The sequence below is a fragment of the Octopus sinensis genome, linkage group LG8 (assembly GCF_006345805.1).
Source record: "Octopus sinensis linkage group LG8, ASM634580v1, whole genome shotgun sequence".
In the NCBI taxonomy this organism is placed as follows: domain Eukaryota; kingdom Metazoa; phylum Mollusca; class Cephalopoda; order Octopoda; family Octopodidae; genus Octopus; species Octopus sinensis.
In genome coordinates, this window is record NC_043004.1 from 54,957,462 (window position 1) to 54,970,669 (window position 13,208).

At 39.5% G+C, this 13,208-nt stretch overlaps 1 non-coding gene across 1 annotated transcript in view; it reads left to right on the forward strand.

The window, feature by feature from the left end:
• Nucleotides 1-13,208, forward strand: part of LOC115215182 — a 30,876-nt gene that overhangs the window by 3,166 nt on the left and 14,502 nt on the right. The window contains exon 2 of the transcript XR_005000370.1: nt 12,512-12,601. This is a non-coding gene — a transcript (uncharacterized LOC115215182). The remainder of the gene's footprint in view (nt 1-12,511; nt 12,602-13,208) is intronic.

The window sequence follows — 13,208 nt, forward strand, 5'->3', positions numbered from 1 at the left end:
GGACCGGGCTGCGTGTTGTGTTCTTGAGCAAGACACTTTATTTCACGTTGCTCCAGTTCACTCAGCTGTAGAAATGAGTTGCGACGTCACAGGTGCCAAGCTGTATCGGCCCTTGCCTTTCCCTTGGACAACATCGGTGACGTGGAGAGGGGAGGCCGGTATGCATGGGCGACTGCTGGTCTTCCATAAAAAACAACCTTGCCCAGACTTGTGCCTCAGAGGGTAACTCTCTAGGTGCAAACCCATGGTCAGTGTCTGACCGAAGGGGGTCACCACCATCACCACTAACTTTTGCTAAATTGGTGACTTTCCATTTTTTATAGTATAACTTTGCTACAGAAAGTATGTTTTGCAACTATGTTGACTACATTTCATTTCACTTGAACTTCATATGTGTACATTTTGCTGTATTCAATATCATCAATTCTATGAATGGGTGTGTGTGTGTTTCTGCGTTCGTTACATCTGTAGTAAACTATAGTAAAGAACATTTTACACTGTTTTAATGAGCCCACATCTAATGAAGTAGCCATCCTTATGGTTGGTGATCCCCATGAAAATCATGATATTTTCATTCGTGTTCTTGATAACAATCGTTACTCCAAAGAACTGTTGCTGAATATCTCTCATTGTGGGATTTAAAAATAGAAATTTTCAAATCTTAAACATGTTTCACAGACTCATCCCTCTTATAATGCTCTCCAGTATAATCTTATTTTGTGGAATGAACAAGATGGGTATTATTTCAGTATTCCTCGGATTGAACCTGCAACAGGATAGCCAATTACAAACAAGAGGGTGTTGTCAAATGACTTCTATTCTTACCATCTGATGTTAAGACCAGTACAATCAAATCCTTTCTACTATATGCTGAAATTTCAGGGGAGGGGACCAGTCGATTACATCGACCCCAGTGTCTCACTGGTACTTAATCTATCAACCGTGAAAGGATGAAAGGCAAAGTTGACCCCGGCAGTATTTGAACGGGCGAAATACCGCTCAAGCATTTTGTTCGGAATGCTAACGATTCTGCCAGCTCGCCGCCTTCCAGAACAATCAAATCAATTATACATGTCAAATAAACTTTATTTCCATTTACATATTTTCTACATTATCTCAATAACCAGCTATAGTTATTTCAAATACACTTCTCTACAACGACCAAGTTTCATTAGAAAATGAAAATAATTTCACACTTTCAGTTTGAACCAAAATTACGAGAGTGATGATGTGTGAATAATGAAAGTAATGTTTCTCCAAATTAGTCACATGTGTATTATAATAATGAAAGCTGCTTATTATCTATCCATCAAATAAACTACGGTTTTGACTCGACAACTCTTTTTTTACAACTAAAATAACCTCGGCAACTAGGTTGGGTTGCACAATTTTGAGTTCATTTTTGGACAATATTTTGATTTGCTTCTAATGTATCACTTTCATCCAATGTTTCACGCATACGTAGAATTCTTCTGAGACAAACATTTATGAAAATATATGCATAAATATTGTATTAAAATAAGCCACAACCCAAAAAAATTGCATTAAAAGACATCAATTTTTCTATATGTTATGAGGAAATACAGCCTCTCTCTCTCTCACACACACACAAAAAAGATGTATGCATATGTATTTATGGGTAATGGTCAAGAATATGCATTCCTGGTGTTTAGGGTTAGGGTTACGCCGAAAATGGGTGGTGTGTGTATTCTTTACCTCCGCCTGTTTATGTACGTGTATATGAAAGATAATATGTGAGAGAGAGAATGAGAGTGAATGAGTGAGTGCCACTTGCACATACATGCAAAGAATTTCATACATCACAACACACACCTTCACTCACTCTCTCTATCTCTCACTCACACATCCATTTCATATACATGTACATCTTTCTCCTTCCTTTCACTTTCTCCTCTCACTTCAAAGCAAATGTCACCTTTTCACTTTATCCTACCCCTCAATTTCTGCCTTCTTCTAAGCATTCAGAAATTAAAACAATTTTAGGGAAATTCACAAACAATCATATGATCCCTATATGTCGAGTTGACAACTTTGCTTCTTCAAATGAAAAAATGCAATAGAATAACTTAATTTGACACACACACATGCATAAACACTCTAGGTAAAACTTCTGTGCAAATTATGTTAATTTTTGCTGTGTGCACGTGCAAATTTACAGCTCAAACCCAATTGAAATGATCTTGCTCTATTACTCTTTACTCTTTTACTTGTTTCAGTCATTTGACTGCGGCCATGCTGGAGCACCGCCTTTAGTCGAGCAAATCGACCCCGGGACTTATTCTTTGTAAGCCCAGTACTTATTCTATCAGTCTCTTTTGCCGAACCGCTAAGTGACGGGGACGTAAACACACCAGCATCGATTGTTAAGCAATGCTAGGGAGACAAACACACACACACATATATATATATACATATATATTCTTTCAGTTTCCGTCTACCAAATCCACTCACAAGGCATTGGTCGGTCCAGGGCTATAGTAGAAGACACTTGCCCTGGTTAGCAAGCTACTTACCACACAGCCACTCCTATTGTGTAATTTGTGTCTGTGATGAGCGTTTTTAAAAACCTGATCTTTGATATAAACTTAAAAAGAAGTTTTCCCAGAAATCCTGTCCTTTACTTCTTCTTTCTAGCATATCCGAGGTGACATTTCCTTCCTCTTCCCCTTATTATTTTTTTTTTCCTAAATTTCTTCCGATTCCTATGTTTGCAATGCAACAGATTAGGATTCCACCCACAAAACACATTCTCAATATTTTAATTTTTTCCCTCTTGACACCAAATTAATTTTCAATTTTTTCAAATTTCTGTTCTTGTTAATCCATGGAGAAAAAACAGAGAGTACAAATCTTTAAGAATTTTACCCATCACCTCACCACTTTCAAAAAGAGACACACTCCCAATGTTCACTTTTAGCTTTTTGGAAAGCAGGGAAGTCTCTTCAGAAATAAGTTGTTTACCTGTTGTTTCTTGCAACAGGTAAACAACATGTTTCGAGTTTTCTGGTGGTGGTCAGGTATATTTTAAGTCTTCTATTTCAGCGGAATTCTATACATGTGAGAAACATCAAACAGAAGTGAAAGATTTGGAGATTTTAGCCTTTTAAAAGATGCTACGTGTGATGGGTGGGTGAGGTGGGAGAGGGGGCAGAAAAATTAAACTATAAAAAAGTATATTTTTTTTTCTTTTTCTTTTCCTTGTTTCAGTCATTTGACTGCGGGCATGCTGAAGCAACGCCTTTAGTTGAGCAACTCGACCCCAGGACTTATTCTTTGTAAGCCCAGTACTTATTCTATCGGTCTCTTTTTGCCGAGCCGCTAAGTGACGGGGACGTAAACACACCAGCATCGGTTGTCAAGCAATGCTAGGGGGACAAACACAGACACACAAACACACACACATACATATATATATATACATATATACGACAGGCTTCATTCAGTTTCTGTCTACCAAATCCACTCACAAGGCATTGGTCGGCCCGGGGCTATAGCAAAAGACACTTGCCCAAGATGCCACACAGTGGGACTGAACCCGGAACCATGTGGTTGGTTAGCAAGCTACTTACCACACAGCCACTCCTGCTGTATTTATATATTTCCCACATTCGTAATCTCTGTTTTTCTACATAGATAACAAAAAAAAAAAAAACATTGAAAAGCTTACAAATTAAGAAATTGCAGTGAGTATAGAGGGAAATTAAAATTTTGAACATATGATTTCTGGACAAAATCGTATTAACCTGCTTTTATATGATGAAACAATACATAATTTCTGATCCTTCTTAAGAACAGAAAGCATCTTCATGCAAACCCATGCAAATTATACCATCACTATTAAACAAAAAATAAACTCCATCATTCCATTAACTATATATCAACTGTGCCGATTCTGCCCATAAGCAAGGAGCAAATAATAAAATGTGCTTCTAGGTCATAACACCCAGGCAACACTGGGAGACATTGCTAGTATATGTCTGTGTGTGTGTGTGTATTGTGTAGTAAGAAGCTTGCTTCCCAACCACATGCTTCCAGGTTTAGTCCCATTGCGTGGCACCTTGAGCAAGTGTCTTCTATTATAACCTCAGGCTGACCAAAGCCTTTTGAGTGGATTTTCTAGAAAGAAACTGAAAGAAGCCTGTTGAATATATATGTATGTATGTATCTATGTGTGTGTGGCTTTGTGTCTATGTTTGTGTGCCACCCAACCCCATCACCACCTGACAACTGGTGTTGGTGTGTTTACATCCCCATAACTTAGCAGTTCGGCAAAAGAGTCTGATAAAATACGTACTAGCCTTAAAAAACATAAGCATTGGGGTCGATTCGTTCAACTACAATCCTTGAAGGCAGTGCTCCAGCATGACCACAGTCAAATGACTGAAATAAAAGAAAACTATCTTCCCAGTTAGCCTTCCTTCGATATTGCTGCACCTTTATGTGTCCATAGCTTACACTGGGTACATCTTATGGAGTTTCTACCTATGCCTTTCCTATCTGCCACAGACAAAAACTATCTTCCCAGTTAGCCTTCCTTTAATATTACTGCTCCGCTTATGTGTCCATAGCTTACACTGGGTACATCTTATAGAGTTTCTACCTACGCCTCTACTACAGATCGAGCAGGGACATCTACCTGAAGGGATTTGTGGTTTGCCTGCCTTCCTACTTATTAGGACTTTGGTTTTAGCTAGGTTGACTTTAAGGCCTTTTGATTCTAATCCTTTCTTCCACACCTGAAACTTTTCCTCTAGTTCTGATAGTGACTCAGCAATTAGAGCAAGGTTACCAGCATAGAGGAGCTCCCAGGGGTATCCTGTCTTGATTTCCTCTGTTATTGCCTGGAGGACTATGATAAATAAGAGGGGGCTGAGGACTGATCCTTGGTGGACCCCTACCCTTACTCAGAATTCTTCACTCTACTCGTTGCCAACCCTCATCTTACTGACAACATCCCTGTACATGGCTCTCACAGCTCTCACTAACCATTCATCTATCCCTAGTTTCCTCATTGACCACCAGATAAGGGATCGGGGGACCCTGTCAAAGGCTTTCTCCATGTCAACAAAAGCCATATATGGAGGTTTATCTTTCGCCAGGTATTTCTCCTGCAGCTGTCTTACCAGAAATATAGCATCAGTGGTGCTTTTCCCCGACATGAACCCAAACTGCATCTCATCTAGACTGACTCTCTTCCTAATTAGTTGGGCTATGACCCTCTCCGTGACCTTTATTACCTGATCCAACAACTTGATACCTCTGTAATTATTTGTAACTAAAGCGTCACCTTTAGTAGCAGTTGTCTATGGTGCTGCTACACCAGTCATTGGGTATGACTCCTTCATGTATCACCTGGTTAACTATATGGGTGACTAGGGTGTAGCCAATACTGCCAGATATTTTGAGCATCTCTACGGTGATTCTTGATGTGCCGGGGGCTTTCCCTGCCTTCATACTCTTAATTGCTTTATCTACCAAGGTACTGTCAATTCGGATAGCTGGTCCCTCTGTTGGGTCAACATTTAGCAGACTCTCTGTCTCCCATTTATTCTCTTTATTTAGCAACTTTTCATAGTGGCATCTCCAAGCCTCTCTCTACAGCATTGTTTAATGCAAGTGAACCATCATCCATGCGAACACATTTCTCTCCTACAACATCATGATTCTCTTTCACACACTGTCTTGTATCATGAAATACCTCAAGTCTGTAGTCCTCACTGTGCCGAACATTGGCAAATTTTTTCTTACCTGCTTCCCCTCTGGCTAAATAAACCTGTCTCCTAGCTTCCCTTCTTGCAGTCTGATACAATTCCCTGCTACCACCATTCTTCCAGTACTTCCAAGCCTGTTACTTTTCCCTAATGGGTCTGTCAACAACATTGTTCCACCATCACATTACTTTGGGTCGAGAGGGGACTTTGCACCATCCACAGATCTGTTCAGTGGCTCTCAGCAGAAACCTCCAGTTGTCTTCCACATCATGTGATGCTATATCCCCCTCTATTTTGTCAAAAGCTTCAACTAATACGTCTCTAAATCTCTGTCCATTCACAGGATCTTTAAGCTTCCAGACAGACCCTTCTCATCCATTTAGCCCTGATCTTGAAGTCGCTAACTACTCGTCTATATTGTGGGGTACATTGTTTGTCTGGGAAGGTTTTGGCAGTTATAAGCAGCCCTCTTTCCTTTTTTCTGACGAGGATATATTCAATTTGGTTAGTGTGGCTACCAGATCAGTAGGTGACTAGGTCACTGGCAGGTTTCCTGAAGTTTGTGTTGCAAACCATAAGATCATTTGCATTGCAGAACTCCAGCAGCCTGGTTCCCTCCTCATTGCGGGAACCAAGACCATAGCCTCCATGTATGCCATGGAAACCCCCTGCGTGTTATCCAACATGTCTATTGAATTCACCAGCCACAAAGAGAAGGTTCCTGTCATTTGTCAACGATGTAGTCTGCAAGAGGGTGTCATAAAATCAGTCTCTCTGTCCATCAGGTAGCCCTGGCTGAGGGGCATAGGCTGAGATAATGGTTGCTAACCCATGATGTAGCACTAATCTAATCTTAAGTATTCTATCGCAGACTCTGACTACCTCAATTACCTTATCAACCCATTTCTCTGCAAGAAGTATACCCACATCCCCCGACCCTGTCAGTGTTCCCTGCCCAGAAAATCTTGTACCTATGTTCTTTGCTTGTGAGGAAACTTACTTCTTGGATGCGGCACAAATCTACATTTCTTTGTTCAAGCATCTCAGCGATCTCACCAGACCTACCTTTCAGTGTGCCCACATTGAGTGTGCCAACCCTGAGGGTGTAGGAGGTGTAGGCCTATGAGACCCTGGGATGGGGGACAGCAGCGTCATGTACCTGAAAAGAAAGCTCACGTTTGGCAGAATTCATAAACAAACAATAGCCTTCAACATGCATACACTACACCATCATTTTTATGCACTATAAGGAGATAAACCCGAAGTAGGGGTGGGGATGGCGTTAAGCCTTTACACACATATAGATAAATAAATGTATATAAAGGTGCAGGCATAGCTCTGTGGTCAAAAAGTATGCTTTGCAACCATGTGGCTTGGGGTTCAATCATGCTACAGGGCACTTTGGACAAGGGCCTTTGATTATAGTCCTGGCTAATATATATCTTGTGAGTGAATATGCTTGACTGAAACTATCTAGAAGTTTCTATGTCAACAAGTATCTCTCCTCCCCACCACCATGTGCTATGCCTGCCTCTCTCTTCAACATCATCACACTCTCATCCTTCTCCTGTCTTCTATTTCATTGTTATCATTCCACTGCTCAGCACTGCCTGTCATTTGCTACTCTACTCCCTACTTCACACTCCAGCTCGCTGTTCTGAAATGGGAAGAGATATGTGACTCCTCTACTGCAAGAAGCCTGTTCTGTTCTGTTCCCTTTTCTCATACTTTTACCCATCTTTTAACCCTCATCTAGTATAAAGTTTTCCCCACTTGGAGTGCAAAACGCAGAGCAGGTTATTAGTGTAGCTGGCACAAAAAAGCACCTGGTATATGCTGTAAAGTGGTTGATGTTAGGAAGGGCATCTACAATGCAGTCCTTGGGCCCATTGGGTCTTCTCAAACTACCCAACCTATACAAGCATGCAACATGAACATTAAGCGATGATGATGATGTATATATCTATATGTATATGTGTGTGTATGAACATGCATATTTTTTTATGTTTATTTTCTCACAACTGATGTTGGTTTGTTTACATCTCTATAATTTAGCAATTCAGCAAACAAAACTGTTAAAATAAGTACCAGATTGTTTAAAAAAAAGTACTTAGGGTCAATTTGTCTAACTTATCTTTGCGAAACAGTGTTCCTGAATGGCCACAGTCCACTGAATGAAACAAGTAAAAGAACATGTATACACAAGTTTGAATGTTCAAATTCTTCATTCTCCTTATTATCAATATATATATATAATATATATATATATATATATATATATATCATATATATATATGGAAAGCGGACGTTAAACGATGATGATGATGATGATATATATATATATATATATATATATATATATATATATTCATATATATATATATATGTGTGTGTGTGTGTATATATATATACACACACACTCCCACACAGAAATACTATTTATGAAAGCTCAGAATTTCACATGACCATTCCTCAAACAGTTGTAATGATACTGAATAATAAATTATGTGTGTATATGATATGATATGATAAAATCTCAGAGTTCAGTGAATAATCTGTGTTCAACCAGATTTGGTAAATTGATTCGGAAAAAATATAGCAATCTATGGTAGCCTGCCAACTGGATTAAGTTTAGTGGGGGAATAAAAATATCGACAATAATTAAATCAATAAAACATTATGTAAAAGCTAGGAAAATAAAAATGAAATAGACTCTGTCTAGATATGGGAATTGCAGGTATTTAAAAGGAATATAACAGAAGTGCAAAGAGAGGTGTTTTTTTGTTTTTTATATAAATTGAAAATTAGAATTAAAATAAAAAATGTGTTGATGAGATGAAATATGCAAACCAAGAGACAAAAATATGACTTCTTTCTCTGCCAAATTCCCTCACAAGTCTTTGGTTGGCTTAGGCCTACAGTAGAAAACACTTGCCCCAAGTGCTGTGCTGTGGAAATGAACCCAATCACATGGCTAAGAAGCAAACAGCCACATTGTATGTGTGTATATATATATATTTATATATATACAGGCGCAGGAGTGGCTGCGTGGTAAGTAGCTTGTGTGTTTGTGTTTGTCCCTCTAGCATTGCTTGACAACCGATGCTGGTGTGTTTATTTCCCCCGTAACTTAGTGGTTCGGCAAAAGAGACCGATAGAATAAGTACTAGGCTTACAAAGAATAAGTCCCGGGGTCGAGTTGCTCGATTAAAGGCGGTGCTCCAGCATGGCCACAGTCAAATGACTGAAACAAGTAAAAGAGTAAAAAAGTATATACATATAATGTATAGGTAGATAGATTGATTCTTAATTAAAAATTAGGTAAAAATAAATCTTTAAAAAACACAAATTAACATAAGCTTTATAGAAAATATGGAAAGAATCTTTGTAAGTGCTTTCAGATGTTTTTTTGAAAGTGTCAACAAACAATTTAAATAAAATTGGAAAAACAGAATAGAATTATGATTCACTACAATTTCATCTGGCAAATTGTCAAAATTGCAATAAAGCCAACTTGTCAAAATACTGTTTACATGACCTCAAACTCACTGAAATGCTTTAACTATACATCTCCTAATTTTGGCCAAACATTATCGATTATCAGTTGTTAAAAAAAAAAACAGGCATACACCATCCAAACCCTACCATCACACATCCCATTATCTAGAGAATAAATTCCTATATAAAGACAAATCATCATATATTCTGCTAAAGTACCAACAAATTCCTTTGGAAATTACTGCATTAAATTGATGATGATGATAACAGTTTTTCGTATATGAAGATCATGAGAAAACAGCAAGACCTTAAGGCTATGTAAACCAGTTCTTGAAAGACGGGCTCTGGCATACATAGGGCAAATAGGTGGGCTTCAGTCAGATGAGGAATGTGATGATGGTTCTTGCCTTCTTTGGTGCTTCTCATCCACTGCAGTTGCTCTGGTCTTCTCAAAATTGCTTGCAGCAGTCTGGATGCAATCTTACCACACTTCCCCTAGGTAAGCGGGCATTTCACATCACCAATTACAAAGTCCTCCAACAGAGCAACGTCCTAAGCACTGAAACCATGCTTCTGCTCAGACAGCTCAGATGGGCAGGCCATGTCTCACACATAGCCAAATCCAGAAGGTCATATTCTATAACAAGCTCAGCCAAAACATAAAAGACATTAGACTAATCTCTGACAAATTCAAATTGCATTATATCCAACATATGCCCTCATTGAGCAAACCACATATGGACACTCAAAATCTCCTCACCGCCTCGACTGGCTTCTGTGCCGGTGGCACATAAAAAGCACCATCCGAACGTGGCCGATGCCAGCACCGCCTTGGCTGGCTTCCGTGCCGGTGGCACGTTAAAAGCACCAACCGATCGTGGCCGATGCCAGACTCCCCTGGCACCCGTGCAGGTGGCACATAAAAAGCACCCACTACACTCGCGGAGTGGTTGGCATTAGGAAGGGCATCCAGCTGTAGAAACACTGCCAGATCAGACTGGAGCCTGGTGCAGCCCCTGGCTTGCCAGACCCTGGTCGAACCGTCCAACCCGTGCTAGCGTGGAAAACGGACGTTAAACGATGATGATGATGATTGACAGTGTAAGATCATACACACCACCTCCAAATTGTGTGTCCTCTGATATCTTAAAAGAGAACTATCCTCTTCATTACTCACAACATCCTAAATCTTAAAACTGAGCTAATTTCTTTGTGCAGACACTAGGAAAAATTCCCTTCTTAAAGCTTAACTCTACGGCTGATTAGTTTAAAACTCCTACAAAGACATAACGCAACCACTTAGGTTTATATATATCACCATTGTTTAAACAATGGAAACAGCTGTAAAATCATAAAAATGCATGTAAACATTTTTATGTATAGGTGCAGGAGTGGCTGTGTGGTAAGTAGCTTGCTTACCAACCACATGGTTCTGGGTTCGGTCCCACTGCGTGGCACCTTGGGAAAGTGTCTTCTACTATAACCTCAGACCAACCAAAGCCTTGTGAGTAGATATGGTTGACAGAAACTGAAAAGAAGCTCATCGTATACATGTATATATATATCTATGTGTGTTTGTGTGTCTTTGTTTGTCCCCCCAACATCGCTTGACAACTGATGCTCATGTGTTTATGTCCCCGTAACTTAGCGGTTCGGCAAAAGGGACCGATAGAATAAGTACTAGGCTTACAAAGAATAAGTCCTGGGGTCGATTTGCTCGACTAAAGATGGTGCTCCAGCATGGCCACAGTCAAATGACTGAAACAAGTAAAAGGGTATATGTATATTCATATGTATGTGGAAAGCTACGAGTGTGTATTTGTGTTTGTTTCTGTGCTTCTATGTACATACCTATGTCTTTATATGATTATTCTTTTACTTGTTTCAGTCATTTGACTGTAGCCATGCTGGAGCACCGCCTTTAGTTGAACAAATCGACCCCGGGACTTATTCTTTGTAAGCCCAGTACTTATTCTATCGGTCTCTTTTGCCGAACCGCTAAGTGACAGGGATGTAAACACACCAGCATTGGTTGTCAAGCAATGCTAGGGGGACAAACACAGACATAGAAACACACACTCACACACATATATATATACATATATACGACGGGCTTCTTTCAGTTTCCGTCTACCAAATCCACTCACAAGGCATTGGTCGGCCCGGGGCTATAGCAGAAGACACTTGCCCAAGATGCCACGCAGTGGGACTGAACCCGGAACCATGTGGTTGGTTTGCAAGCTACTTACCACACAGCCACTCCTGCACCTAGATTGTGCATCTTTTTATGCATATATATTTTGTAGCTATATTTATATATGTTCATTCATATGTGTGCATTTATATATATATATCAGTAGCAGCATCATTATTTAACATTCCCTCTCCCATGCTGGCATGGGTTGGACAGTTCGATATGAACAGACAAGACAGAGAGCTGCACCAAGTTCCTTTGCCTGCTTTGGCATGGTTTCTGCATCTATATGCCCTTCTTAACACAAACACACATATACACACACATACACATATATATACTGTATTTATACCCATGTTTATATTTATGGACATGTTTACAAAGTCAGAAAACAGCACAGCTCCCATGACTTTCGGAAACAGTTTTTCACACTAAGAGTTGCTGAAGTATGGAACGAACTGCCGGCATCAGTTGTTAATTATCGGAGCACTGCATCCTTCAAAACTTCCATGGTTCCTGAGATTCGCCAACACTACTCCTGATCTTCTCCCCTCCATACACATGCAAGCATGTATCTGACTCATTCACTGTTCACTTTCCAGACATTTGTACATAACTGCATATGCTTTATATGCACTTTTGACAAGTTGTGGTGCACCTGAGCACTGTATACAATAATTTCATTATTCTATATTATATAGGTGTATTTGTTTCTGGCACCAAGGACACAGTGTACTTCAAATATCATTATCTAATGTGTCCTTCCCTTTCTGAGATAGTAGGAGTACATGGTTTGAGGGAGAGTTGGTTGATATTTCTAGCATATCAAACGAATCTTGTGAGAAGCTTCCTTGCTGGGTCGTCTGTGATACCTGTTGTTTTTGATAATTATGATGATGATGGTGGTGGTGATGGTGATGACAATAATTCTCTTTTTAATATCCTACTTTTTAACCTATTTCATAGAAACTGCTCTCACTGTAATCTGCTTTAAATTCAGCAGATTAGGGAGTTAATCTGGTGTTAATCCCTTTAACTAATCTCTTTTTTTCTCCTTCTTTATCTCTCTTTATCTCTCTCTTTGCAGAGTCATCTCCAGTGTTCATGCAGTAATTATGGGATCGCTATGTCTATACACAATAAATTATGATCCAGAAGTCAGAGATGACCCAATATGGTATGTCCAACACCCGACACTTTCTTCGGACTTTTGTTATTAAGGGAAGGGGTATGTTATTTTTATTGTTGTTGTTAGGGTAGTTTTTAGAGCATGATGTAAGGGGTTATGGGATTTATTGTTAGAATAGATTGTGGGGAATAGGGAATTTTGGTTGTTGTGCTTGTTGTTGGATAGGGGTCTGTTGTTAGAGTTAATTGTTGGGCTTAGGCTTTTTGTTGTTAGGCTAGTTAATGGGGTTAGGGGTTTTATTTTTAAACTAATTGAGTTAGAGTTTTGATGTTAGGCCAGCTGTTGGAGTTAGGGGTTTTGTTGTTAGGTCAGGACATTGGGTTAGGGATTTTTTCTCAGAGATGGTCATTATTTTAGTTGTTAAGTTGGTTGTTGGGGTTAGCAAGTTTGATTTTAGGGTTGTTTGGCTAGTTGTTGAGGTTATGCATGTTGTTGTTCAGCTAGTTGTTAGATTAAAGGATTTGTTTTTACAGTTGGATTTTAGGCTAGTTCTTAGACTTATAGACATGGTTACTCTTTTACTTGTTTCAGTCATTTGACTGTTGCCATGCTGGAGCACCACCTTTAGTCGAGCAAATCAACCCCAGGACTTATT